Genomic DNA, 13707 nt, shown 5'->3' with positions numbered 1-13707 from the left:
AGTGCAATCACACATACAAGAGCAATTCACAGAGATACAGCATTCAGAGCATTCAGACACATACCTGAAATCCACCCCCAACCAGTATGATGTTTTCAAATACAACAAAGTCTGGATGTCCTTTCCCAGGAATTGATAATGGGATTCCGGACTGGTTGATGGCTTTGATTATAGTGGGGAAAACAGCAGTTGGATCAGGATATCCCCAGGATGGATGGACAGGGATGATTGGCAGGGAGCACAACAGGGGATAGGCAGAGAGATTGGCTTACTCCTTTGAGTGTAAGAAGACCCATTGTCTCAAGTTTCAAGAGGAAATGGACCTGATTTGGTGGAAGGAAGGAACACTTAAGTCTCATTCCCACTTACCAATAATTCGGTGCACGATCCGAATTGATGGATGAGTTCCAGAGCTGAGCATGGTTCCCATTACTATTTGTTCCAATTGAGGCTGAGGAAGCCGGGGATGGGCCTTCGGGCTTCCCTGGCCTTCTCCGTCCCCGGCTTCCCCCAGCCTTCTCTGCTCTGGGACCAATCCATAAATAAATATAAAAGCCAGGGAGGATGAAGTATAGGCAAGCTGGGGTGGAAGGAGACAGGCCGTCATGGAGGTGAGGTAGGCTGGGAGGACAGAGGCAGGCCAGGAGGATGGGGGCAGGCTGCAACGGAGGTGAGGCAGGACGGGAGGATGGGGGCAGGCCATGACAGGGGTGAGTCAGGCTGGGGGACGGGGACAGGCCGTGAGGTGAGGCAGGCCACGACAGAGGCAAGGGAGAACAGGAGGATGGGGGCAGGCCTCGATGGAGGTGAGGCAGGCCAGGAGGACGAGGGCAGGCTGCAATGGAGGTGAGGTAGGATGGGAGGATGGGGGGCAGCCTGCGACGGAGGTGAGGCAGGCCACGATGGAGGTGAGGGAGGATGGGAGAACGGGGGCAAGACATGATGGAGGTGAGGCAAGCCGGAGGGACAGGGGCAGGCTGAGACGGAGGTGAGGCAGGTCAGGAGGACGGGAGCAGGCTGCAATGGAGGTGAGGCAGGCTGGGGGACGGGGGCAGGCCGTGACAGAGGTGAAGCAGGCCGCGACAGAGGTAAGGGAGAACAGGAGGACAGGGGCAGGCCTCGATGGAGGTGAGGCAGGCCAGGAAGACTGGGGCAGGCCGGGAGGATGGCCCCCCTTTCTGAATCACTTCAGCGATTTGGGTTAAATGGGAACCAGACTCATTTAAACTGGTTCGTCCAGAATCATGATCCAGTTTGAAACATAGTGGGAATGAGGCCTTAGTACACCCATTTAGATTTGATTGTCTTACTACCTAGATGCCTCCCATCTTGCTCCTTTTCTCCTGGGAACCTGACCTGGGGGCAGAGCTTCTCTCCTCACTGCAAACTCTTCATATATCCATAATGTAAGGAATCAGATCAAACAAAAGAGGAATTTTAAAAAAAGTTTCCTTGGGTCCAAAACACACTGCAGAAATAATCCAATCTGAGAGCACTTTAACTGCCCTGGCTCAGTGCTAAGGAATCCTGGGAATGTGGTTTATTTTGGTACCAGAGCTCTCTGACAGAAAGCTAAATGTCTCACAAAACTACAGTTCCCAGAATTCTCTAGCATTGAGCCAAGGCAGTTAAAGCTGTCTCAAACCAGATTATTTCTTCAGTGTGTTTTGGACCATAATTGATTATTTGTGCACTTAAACAAAAAGATGCATGTGCTTGTATTTTGAAACACCTGTCATACAATGAATTTCAGGGGGATAACCATGCTCGCTTGTTGCAGCAAAGGTTTGCATGTTATCATATAATAAATTATTGCCAATAAATTATGGAATTGTGAAATGCAGCCCAGTGCCTATTTCCCCCATCATCAAAGAGCAGCCCTTTATGTCATTGCACTGAACAGATATAAGCGCGAAACTTGGTGTGGCACATGCCATCTATCATCAGATCTCTCAACAACATTTTCTTGGTGACAAAGCTGCCATGTGGTGATGCTTTGATTGGCAAAGGGACAATGGGGAAGTCATTAGACCATGGCAGTGGTACAGTCCTTTTCTCCCTCTGATGTTTCCCTCATTGAAATTAATATTTCACTAAACTGGTAGCCTCACTGGGTTAAATAAGAAAGAGAGACTGACATTTATATTGTATCCACTTAATCTTCTCTTTTCATTCTTTTCCCTCCTGGGAGGTTTAAGTAACAGCATTAGATGACTACCCTAGTTTCTAATGTAGAAAAAGCATTGGACTGAAACTTGAACTCTCACTGCCTTTCCAATAGTGTTCTCTCCTCCAGAGTAGTAACTAATTTTGGTAGCTATGAAGTATAGCAGAAGCAAGGAATCTCTGGCTCTTTAGAATTAGAACGAGAATTTCCAGCAGCCACAGCCAGCAGGGCCAATGTTAAAGGATTATTGGTGGTGAAGGGTTTTTGGTAAAGGATTATTGAACTAATTGTATTCCAATTTGTCTGGAGTACCAAGGTTCCTCAGTTCTGAAATAGGAAGTGAGAGGAAGCCACTTACTGAGCTGATTCACACTACAACATAATCCGGGGTGGAAACCAGGTTATTTCTGTGGCGTTCATACTTGCACTGAGTGCACTCAGTGTATTTTGGGGTGGGTGGGTGGGCTGCCTCAAAAGCCACTTTCCCCAGTATATTTGATACTGGGGGCTTTTCTGTGTCTTTTGAAAAGATGTGGATCGCCATGAATGAGAACACGCTGTCAATTCAGTTCAAGGCATTCTGAACCAATTCTTCCAAAACAGGAAGGGATGGGTTAATGCAGAGGGATGGACCATACACATCCCACCTGGTCTTGCCAGTGAAGACACCAGCTTCATAAATCCAGCCAGTATTTCCACCATTGCCTCCATTTCCCTCGGCTTAGCATCGGAAGGCTTATTTATACATTTATTCACTTTTTGTGTTCAGATTTGAACTGTCGGTTTAAATTAAGAAGCTAACAACTACAAAGAATGGTAACAATAGTTTACCATTCATTGGTGATAGGGTTGCAAAAGTACACTCATGATGGAATTACATAATCTGATGTTTGGGTTAAAAGGGTCTCCTCCTTAGCATATGATCATCAGCACAACTTCTGCTTGATGTGACCTTCCCAAACCAGTTTAGCCTTCTGTCATTTTCTTCTGATGTGTATGTCAGCCAAAGGATTGGTGCAAAGTCTTAGTTATCTTGATTAAAATAAGATCGTCTAGCATTTCACAGATGAAGATAAGAATGGAGTCATTGTTGTTGTTCTGTGCCTTCAAATAATTTCTGATTTATGGCTACCCTAAGAAAATCTATCACAGGTTTCTTGACAAAATTTGTTCAGAGGGGGTTTGCCTTTCCTCTGAGGCTGAGAGACTGTGACTGGCCCAAGGTCATTCAGTGGCATTCCATAGCTAAGTGAGGATTCAAAGCCTGATTTACCAACTCCTAGTTCAACATCTAAGCTATTACACCATGCTGGCTCATTTTAGGAATGGAGTACCCTTGCAAAATTTCAGTTCTTAAACTAAACTTATCAGGCAGGGTGCCTTCCAGATGCTTTGAACTGAACCTCATCAGCCCCAACTTTCAAAAATGAAATGTTACTTATTCGAAGGCACTATGCATTTCAACTAAAGAAATAGTTTTCATTTAAAAAAAAACCATCTGAATTGTATATAATAAATGAATTCTATTACTATGCACTCTTCACTTCATAGAGGTGTGTATCAGATTTGCCAGTCTAAATTAGAACAGCCTCTCCACACAAGAAAAAAAAATATCTCTAGACATCCCAGGTTTTGCTCCAGTACAAACTTATTATTTATTTATTGGCTTTATATACTGCCTTTATCCCAAAATGGGATTCGTTTTGGTGATCTACATGACGTTTTCCCCATCTTGACATATTCCCAGGAAACTTCTAGTACATATTATCAAAGACTTTTCATTCCATTTTCCCAGGTTAGTTTAAATTAACCCACTATTTCTTGCATTGAAATGTACCTCTCTATGGCTGTCCATCTGTGTTAGACCAGAACTAGCTACGATGGCCAACGCCAAAAAACACATTGATTTTTTCCCCCCAGGACCCAAATTCAATAGAGATCGAGTGAGAAAACAGGAATGCTTGCAATAAAAGGAAATGATCCTAATGCTTAACTAGTATAATATTACTAAAGCACTTTAACACTTTGACTATAACTCCTGAATAATAATTTAAAAGGGCTCAGTGGAAATTGGTGAAAGCCAATTTCTGAAATGTTGCCTGAGTCCAGATGTGACACCTAATCAGTAGGAAGCAATGGAAGAAGAACATAAGGGAGAAGGGAATGAGGGAAAGCTGGGATCTTTCAATGAGGAATTTGGATGCAAAACCATGAACATGCAGGTAAAAATCAAAACAAATAAAAAAATAAGAATTGGAAAATCTGAGGTATTCCAGGCATTTTTTTTCCTTTTCTGGATAAGCCATCATGGTTTAATTCAGGCCAAGACATCATGATTAAATTTCAAATTAAATCAAACCATCAGAAGCTTTCTGAATTGGTCACAAAATCTATACCTATAATTCAGATGATATTTAGCAGAGCTTGAGGTAAAACTCCCACATGCTGACTAGGTGACTCAGAGAATTGTACCCACAAAACATACCTTTTCCAAGCCCTGGAATTAAGTTCATTTTGTGTTAAGCAAAGGTTGTAGCTAGTTAAATTGAAATGGGACGTATCTGTTATGTTACTATTGTTGCAAGTCCACATGAAGGTAGATGGTTATCTTTGACACCAGCAGAATCTTACTTTATGGACAGACTAAAGGGGAGAGAAAGATAAAGGAGCAGAAGTGTTTGTGTACTGCTGGATAGTCAGGAATGAGAATAACAGTTAAAGGCTTTTAAAAACACTGTTCCTCTATACTATAATAATTGGCAGTACCCTCAGAGTATTGGCCCTATTCTCCCTTCTATCTATTCATAAATCTAAAAGTGGACCAGCTGAGTAACTTAGTAATTTTCCAGTCTTGAATTAAAATTTCTAATTACATGGCTAAATTTCTAATTATATGGCTAAGATATAAGCGGCTCATTTACATAGTTCTAGTTAATTTAGTGATACAAAGACCATCATTTCCACATTTCAAAAAAGCAATGCCTGTAAAGTAATAAGATGGTTTCACTACATACTTCATCACTTTAGAATGACATCTGTTCAGCCATTTAAAAAATTCAACTATATATTTCAAATTAGGGCTGCAATCTTTGCTAATATTGAGATAATTAGTGTCAATCTTAATGAGCAAGGGGACATTTAACTTATATAGTGGCAGATATTATTTTGGTTTAATGTCTTTCTTTTACTAATTAATAAGCACATTATTAGAAGGAAAGGCCATATTTTGTAATGGCCTTTCCTTCTATCAATATGGCCTTTCCATCCATCAGTATGTTTATATTTTTGCTCATTATACTCAGGGCCTACTTTTAGACAATGAGGTGATCACCTTGGTTGTAGATCTTGGAAATTGTCATGGGTTGTTGGAGGAGAAAATCAAGTGTCATTTTGACTGCCCTTCAACATTTCCACTTGCCTGTTGCCTTCAGAGGTCATAAAGGCTACTGTCTCATTTTCAAGTGTAAAGGAACCTGAAAGTGCCAGTCCAGTTATCATTTCACATTATATGGGAATGGATGCCATGTTCTTCTTTGCTTCAGGCAAAAAACAAAACAAAAAACTATGTTGAACCACCCGTGGATACATTACATGGTAGCTGATACACTGCACAGTAATTACAATGTTGTTGCACCATTGTGATTCGCTTTTACAAAAGCCTTTGACTGCACTGACCACGAAAAGCTGTGAAATGCTTTTAAAGAAAGAGAGTGCCACTACATCTGATAGTCCTAATGAAGAATCTGTACTTAGGACAAAAGGCTAAGGTAAAAACAGAATACAGAGAAATAGAGTGGTTCCCAATTGGCAAAGGGGTCAGGCAAGTTTGCATTTTATCACACTGTCTGTTCAGCTTGTATGCAGAAAATGTCATATGAATAGCAGGTTTAGACAAGGAAGAAGGAGGGGAGAAGATAGGAGGAAGGAACATCAATAGTCCAATAAATGCAGACAGCATCATACAGAAAGCATCGCAGACTTGAACAATCACTAAACAGTCAAAGAAGAAAATGCAAAAGCAGGCTCAGTGTTAAATATAAAGAAAACAAAAATAATAACCATGGGGTCACTTTGTCTCCAAATGAGAGATATAAACATTGCCGTTGTTGTTAACATCCCCAAGAACACAGGCTGCTAGCTATATATTTCCTCAGTAGGTCCACACACACAACCTTTTTCTAAAAAAAAAAAAAAGGAAGCAGTAACAAGTGCTAAGGGAAATCAGGAAAGAAAGGAAATTAATGAAGTGTCTGCTTTAGAAACTGTCCCTGATTAATCATCATCATCATCATCATCAATTTATCCAACAAAAAATCAACCATGTGTTGTAGTTCTACAAATTACCTCTAACAATCAAAGAAACCCAGATACAAGAATTTTGTAAGTCACTTGGATGATTTGCACACACACACACACAGAAATACAATACAATTAAAAACATAAGTCTAAGCACCTAACATTCTTAATTAAGCTATCTGCATATCTTGTAGTTTAATATTTGCAGTGGACACTTCCCTATTGAATCAAGCCATGAAACATTGGTCACTGTCATTGTTCTAGGTGCAATCAATCAATATGTATATATAATAAATAATAATAATAATAATAATAATAATAATAATAATAAATTATTTATTTGTATCCCGCTTCTCCCGTTTGAGGATCGAGGCAAGTAACAGCAAGGAAAATTTCAAATACAAAGTCACAGAAAAAAATAAGGAAAAAAAGAAAGAAAACCCCCACCCTCATCAATAAAAAATAACAATAAAAACATTTAACTGGAATAACATAAGTTAAAACAGCTCGGCAAGAAGTGACAGCAATATGACAATAATGGGCAATAATGAGGGGGCTAATTAACATGGGTGGTTGATTCTGTTTTAGGAGAGGTTATGTGCGTCTGTGTGCACATATGTATTGCACCAAGATGATACCACATCAGGACTTTGAGTTCAAATGTTCCTTACTAGTGCAGTCCATTTATTCTAGCAAGCACACACTATCTTGGCTTTAGCAGCAGTTTCCAACCCGAAAAAGGCATGTCAGTCACACTTTCGGATATGCTGTACAACTATAAGCCCATTCTCAGCCAGCATAGTCATGTGTCATGCTGGCTAGTGGTAAGAGGAAATGTTATGAATCACATCTGGAGGACCATAGGTTGGAGAAGACAGTGATGAAGCAAAATGTTTTAAAGACAGGTATACAAAAAACTTCCTATCATGCAAAAACACTTCCGTTTGAAAAGCTTTGATATGGAAAATGCATGTGCATGTTTCTCTCCCTTTCTCTTTAAAGAGGTCATTATGATTGGACACCTCATAAAATAGGAGTACATTTTATTGGCTCCATGCGTCGTCATGATGCCTATATGGAGAATGATGTAAGTTGCTTTTGCTCTCCTTGCAAAATTGTAGGAAATGCTATCAGCAGACCTATGGCTTACTCAAGTTGCAGCATGCAATTTTGCAGACATTTTTCAACCCACGTAATTGGATGCTGTGCGTGTTACAGCGTATAAATCTTTTTATTTATATCCATCATTGTATCCCATCTTGGTCTCAGAACTTAGACTCAAGGTGCCGCAGAACAAGGTTGACTGAAAAACACAGACACAAAAACATTAAAAGCTATCATATTAGAACCCAGTTAAACAAAATTTAACATCAGAACCAGAGCTCAGAAACATTACTGTCTATTGCTACAATTCCCACAATCACAAAATTCTGGAGGATTAAGGGAAATGTCATCAAAATGGTAGTTTAAAAAAGTGTAATAAACTCTGATTAAAACAAAACTGAATTAAAAGCATTCCAAAAACTCATCAGTAAAGAAAATAGTACAACACACCATTAAAAGCCCATATGAATAAAAAGATATTTTCCTGCCAGCAGAACAACACAGGGAGGGACTAACCTTTGCAAGGAAATTCTACGGCCAAGGAATAGTCAACAAGGAAGACACTCAGATTTTTGCCTCTATATTCTGCTGTTGTTTAATACTGCTGTAATTGTGGAAGTGGAAACAAATATATCCCTCATTTTGAAGGATCAGTCATAGGGCCTTATCACATGTGAAACAGGAGCTCCAATTCAAAGAGAGGAGGGAGCAGAGTCACTTCAGATCCAAAGCAATTTCTATTATCATACCTGATGAATGAAATTGTGGTCTCTACTTGGGCAAAGCGGAGCGAGTGCACATTGTATTACCACACCAGAGGGATTCAACGATTCAAATTGGCACCCTTGCACATGTTCAGTGGAGCTCTGGATGCTCTCATCCTTCCCTGCCCCGTCCTTAGCTGTCATCCTTCATTGGGGTGAAGGAGCAGGCAGGAGATGATGGGACAGGTGGCAGGGAGTCATTGGGGGCGAGATAAGGGTGAAGGAGCAGGCAGGGGATGATAGGACAGGTGGCAGTGGGTCATTAGTGGTGAGATCAGGGTGAAGGAGCGGGGGGGGGATGATGGAGGCAGGTGGCAGGGGGTCATTGGGGGCGAGATCGGGGTGATCTTCCATACCAGACCAATTCGAAGTGAAATCAAAGTGAGCATGGAAACAATTTTTGTGAATTCACTTGTTACCGAATTCACAAAAATGAGGAGTCACTCCAAATTGACTGTGGATCCGCCTTGGAACCACCACCACCCCCATAGTAAGCAAAGATGTCTGATAATACATCACGTTATAATGTGAATACGCATGGGTGGACACACAGTGACTCTGGATCTGAGCTGCAAAACCCCTCGTGTGATAAGGCCCATAGAAAAGTGGTATTTGCTAGGATTCATGTCACATTTAAGTGTTTGCCTGACAAAAGGTATTTTCTCTCTCTCTCTCTGCTCTGGCCAGAAATTTCAAATCTCTTTTCAGTTTCCCAAACTGCTCTCCCCATTTGAGATCTGTACCGTATTTGACCTCCTAACAATAATTTCTTATAGTGTATTGGCTTTATCCATGTTAGGCTAGCCAAGAATAAAATGAGAACATGTGGCTGAAGCACTGGGAATCATTCTGTCTGATCGGAAGCAATCTAATTACCTTGGACACATGACAGAGCATATGCTAGAACCACATTTCATGTGATCTGTAAGAATAAAGCAAAAGAGGATTCACAGGAATGCAGATAGCAAACTGACAGGAGAGCATTGACTACACTAAGCAGAGAATACACGCATACTATTCATTATTATATCTTGCTAGTAACCCTTTTAATGAAGTTCTCTTAGCAGTAGAAACCAGTCAGTCTGGTAAAGTAAGAAGCCACTGCCATAAAGTCAGTGATGCAGTTACATAATGTTAGCCATTGACTTCATGGCCTTACAGGCTAATCTTCCTTAGGTAGTAATGCTAAACTGTGCATTTCAAAATGTAAGTAAGCTTTGCTGTGTTTGAGGGCCATCCTACCCATTCTCTTAAGCCAAGTCCTGGAGTTCTGCCCAGATTCCTTCCCTGAAAGGACACCTACAGGGATGTAGCTACAGGGAGTGAAAAATGAGGACATTGCCTCCCATAATTCTGCCCCCAATGAAATTTTCCTTCAGGCCTACATTTCTAGCATTGAAGCAATTTAAAATGCAAGTGTTCAGAAATACAGTTTAGGCATCCCAAAAGGAGGGACTGGCAAAACTACCAAAGGAATGTGAACACAGAAGATTGGATTTCTGGGTGTTTATGATCCCCAGTGGCTTGTCTGCAATGCCAGAAATTTGGAGACTGAAGGAAAATTGCATTTGGAGGAGCAAAACTCTTACTAGGGGGCAAAGTCTTCAACTCCCACGCCACCTCCGTAGCTACATCCCTGGATACCTCCATAGAGTTGCTACTGCCTGGTTAACTCCTGTGAGGTGTTTTCTTATTGCTGCCTTATGCACCTTGTGATATTGGATTGTGACACTTTTACAGGTACCACAGAGGAAATGTGAAATGAATAGAGAGAGTGCTGGAGAATGGCAGGGCATTATTGCCAGTTTGAGGACAATGAGAGTGTTAGATGTTGGCATCACTGGGCACCCAATGAGGGCATCCCTTACCCTTAAAGCTCCCCCTGCTCCTCTTTTTCTTCCTCTTTGCTGTCCCTTTCCATTTAACAGAGCAGTAAAAGGAGTAAGGAGATGTTTTAGCAGGCCTGCTCTTTGCCTCTAAGGCTGCATCTGCACTGCAAAAATAATGCCGTTTGACACCACTTTAACTGTCATGGCTTAACGCTATGAAATTCTGGTATTTGTGAGATATTTAGCCTGCTCTGTCAGAGAGCTCTGACACCACAACAAATTACAAATCCCAGAATTCCATAGCATACAGCTATGGCAGTTAAGGTGGTGTCAAAGTGCTTTAATTCTGCAATGTGGCAGCAGTCACAGTGGCTGCTGGCTATGCAGATCAGTCCCAAAAGAAGAGATCAAGCAAATAGACAGAAGTGACTAGGGTTGTCAGCTTAGGACTACTCCAGGCAGTGAGAGTTCAGTATCAAAAGGTAAGACCTAGGGATGATCCCTTGTGATGTTACAACAGACAGCCTTTAGTGATGTCCTTAAGAATAATAAATTAAGTATCAACCACAACTACACAAAGTCCGCCATTAAAACAAAAAACACCAAATCTAACAAATAAGGAAAAATATAGTTATCTCTTGCCCTGAGATTCCTTTTCAAGACAGCACTCTCACCTTGGGATTCCTTCCCCTTGTCTGTGGACTGGAGAAGACCGTCCTTTGTAGTGAGATCTGGGAGCCCTAATAGCAACAGTTACAAGAAGATGGGTCATTCACTGACAAGTATCTCCTAGATCAGGCCTGTACAACATATGGCCCGTGGGTTGCCTGCGGTCCGCCAAGAATTTTGGGCAGCCCATGAGGATGTGGACAAATTTCAAGGCTCCTCTGCTGTTCAGCCTCCTCCTGAGGAGAGGGCCATGTGCGGGGGGAGGAGGAGGACGGTGAAAGCTTGCCCTGCTAGGCTCCTCCATTGCTCAGCTTTCTTTCAAGAAGGCCAGGTGGCAGAGGAGGAGGAGGACGGCCAAATGCCTGCCCTGCAAGGCTCTGCTCCTTTTTCCTGAGGAGAAGGCCAGGTGGTGGTTGAGGTGGAGGACACGCCCTGCAAGGCTCCTGTTCTGCCCAACTTTCTCCTGAGGAGGCCAGGCAGTGGACAAGAAAGAGAAGCATGGCAGTGCAGGGGAGAGAAAAATGTGGAGGAAGGAGAATGGAATAGTGTAGTTGGAATTCTGAATATGAACACTTCCTATTGCAACAATTTTATCTAGATTTGTTAATAATAGTGAAACATAACTACTTGAAGCAGACTATGGATGGGGCTTAAAATCTGAATATGCATCTCATCTGAAAATAATGCAATGCAGAGAGACTTTGCATTTGGATGTGCATGATTTATACCCACAATTCCAGATCAGACAATGCCATATCTGAAAAGGTCAATGCACTGATCTCCTCATATTGACTGAAGTGCAGTAAGATTAATGTTTAGCCAAGTGCATGGGAATAGAGAGAGGGTTATGCCAAACTGGAGGATGCAGTTTATTAAAAAGCTTCAGAAGTAGTTCACAAGATATCTTTAGTCAAGACTCAGAGCCAGTACAGTTGGCCCTCCACATTTGCAGCTTTGAGTTTTGCAGATTTGATTACTGTATTTGCATTTTTCATTAATAAGTCCTCTCTAGGAATCTCTAGGTCCTGCAGCATGACCCTACCAGAAACTGACCATAGAGCTGTGCTGGAGAATCTAGAAATTTCTAGAGAAAACACTTCCCTAGGCATTTATGGGTCCTCTAGCATGATTCTATGGTCAACTTCTGGCAAATGTTGACCACACAGTTGCACTAGAGGACCTGGAAATTCCTAGAGAGGTAAAAAGAATAGTGTTTTTTTATTTGCAGTTTCCCTACATTCATGGAAGCCCTGGGCCCATAACCCCAGCGAATGTGGAGGGGCCACTGTTATTGCAATTCCTTCCTCTATGGGCATTCTGTGGCAGAGACACATTGCAAAGCAGGGTGCTGAATCCATGCTGGGTTTAGCCTGAATTTTAAGGAAACTATGAGCCCTATTCCACCTTCCAAATAGATTCAGAACCTTGGCCAGTTAATTTAAAGTTCGGTTTAAACCCCAGAATGGATTCGTTGCCCTCATGACATGAAATTCACCAGCCACCAATGACACTTCACCAGAGCCAGGTTCCCCCTCCTCCCATATGTAGTTACATTTCTTAATAGACATAGTTTTTTTTGTGGTTTTTTTCGGGCTATGTGGCCATGTTCTAGCAGAGTTTCTTTCACCAGCATCTGTGGCTGGCATCTTAATAGACACTTGCCTTTTTTTTCCTTTGGAGGAGTGTTAACTGCTTTTTAACTGGTGTGAAGTTGCAGGACTCTCTTTTCTGCAGTGTTGGAGCACCCATATTGGTTCTTTTAAAAACAGTAGGCATGAGGGCTGAAAGAAAGGATAACAATCGGGAAATGCCCCTGTAACATGTCTCTTCCTCTCCCATGGCAGAATTATTTTACTCCGCTTAGTACTTCAAAACACAATCTTGTAACTACTAACATTACTCTTGAGCACAAATCTGTCTTTTTAATTTAAAATAGTGAGCCCTTCCTTGCTGACTCCACATAACCTTAAATGAACTGTTCTTTTCTGAGTACGTTTACTGAAAAGCTTTGGAAATCCCCAAAGACTGATACTGTAATTAATTAATCTCCACTTTATCCTTTACAGATTCATTTACCACTTATTCCCTGTACAGCTGAAAGCACAGGGAGATTTATAAACTATGTCCATTAATTTAGATATCAATATCTCCTTCTCAATATTGATATCCAAAATGTTAAAGTGAATACTTTACTATGAGCCAGTTGAGTTTAATTGCCAATCCCTTTCAGTCATAAAGTAATTGCCGATAAAAGCAATTAGGGTTGCCTTACAGAGTGCATTCTGTCTTGTATTCCCATTGTGTGCAATACAATATATCCTTCTAATGCTCTATAACTTTTCAAATAATCTCTGGAATCATTTGTATATGCGTATCAACTAAGTCTTTTTACTGCCTCACAGCCAGATCTATAAGAATTCACTCTTTGTCAGAGGTCCTAGTAGGCTGCCACATTAGAGGTGGTAGGAATGCAAGACTATAATGGGAATTCAGTTGGTGTACAACTCATCAACTGCCCTGTTCAAATGAATGGAGATAGTGTTGGACAAGTTCTGGAACTCCAGAACCTACTATATTCTACTTAGAAATGCAGAATGGTGGGTGGGCCCTGAACAAGCCAGGGAAGGGGTTAACTTACAAGTACAGGTTTACCTTTGATCAATGGGGGCCCTCCCAAGAAAAGCATGGCCACATCAGAGCTTGTCATTGGCAGGAGGGACCATTTTACTGATCATAGCAAAATTTTTATAGTTTCAATTCAGTATGAGATCATGGTAATCAACAGCAGTGGCATCACTAGGGGGTGCGGGCTGCACTGGGTGACACCTCAGAAGAGGCACACAGCTGAGCACCCCCCCCACCCTGCTGTGCACCATTT

The sequence above is a fragment of the Sceloporus undulatus genome, chromosome 6, assembly GCF_019175285.1.
Source record: "Sceloporus undulatus isolate JIND9_A2432 ecotype Alabama chromosome 6, SceUnd_v1.1, whole genome shotgun sequence".
Taxonomy (NCBI): domain Eukaryota; kingdom Metazoa; phylum Chordata; class Lepidosauria; order Squamata; family Phrynosomatidae; genus Sceloporus; species Sceloporus undulatus.
The sequence above is the reverse complement of the archived record's forward strand: the minus strand, read 5'-3'. Positions refer to the sequence as shown.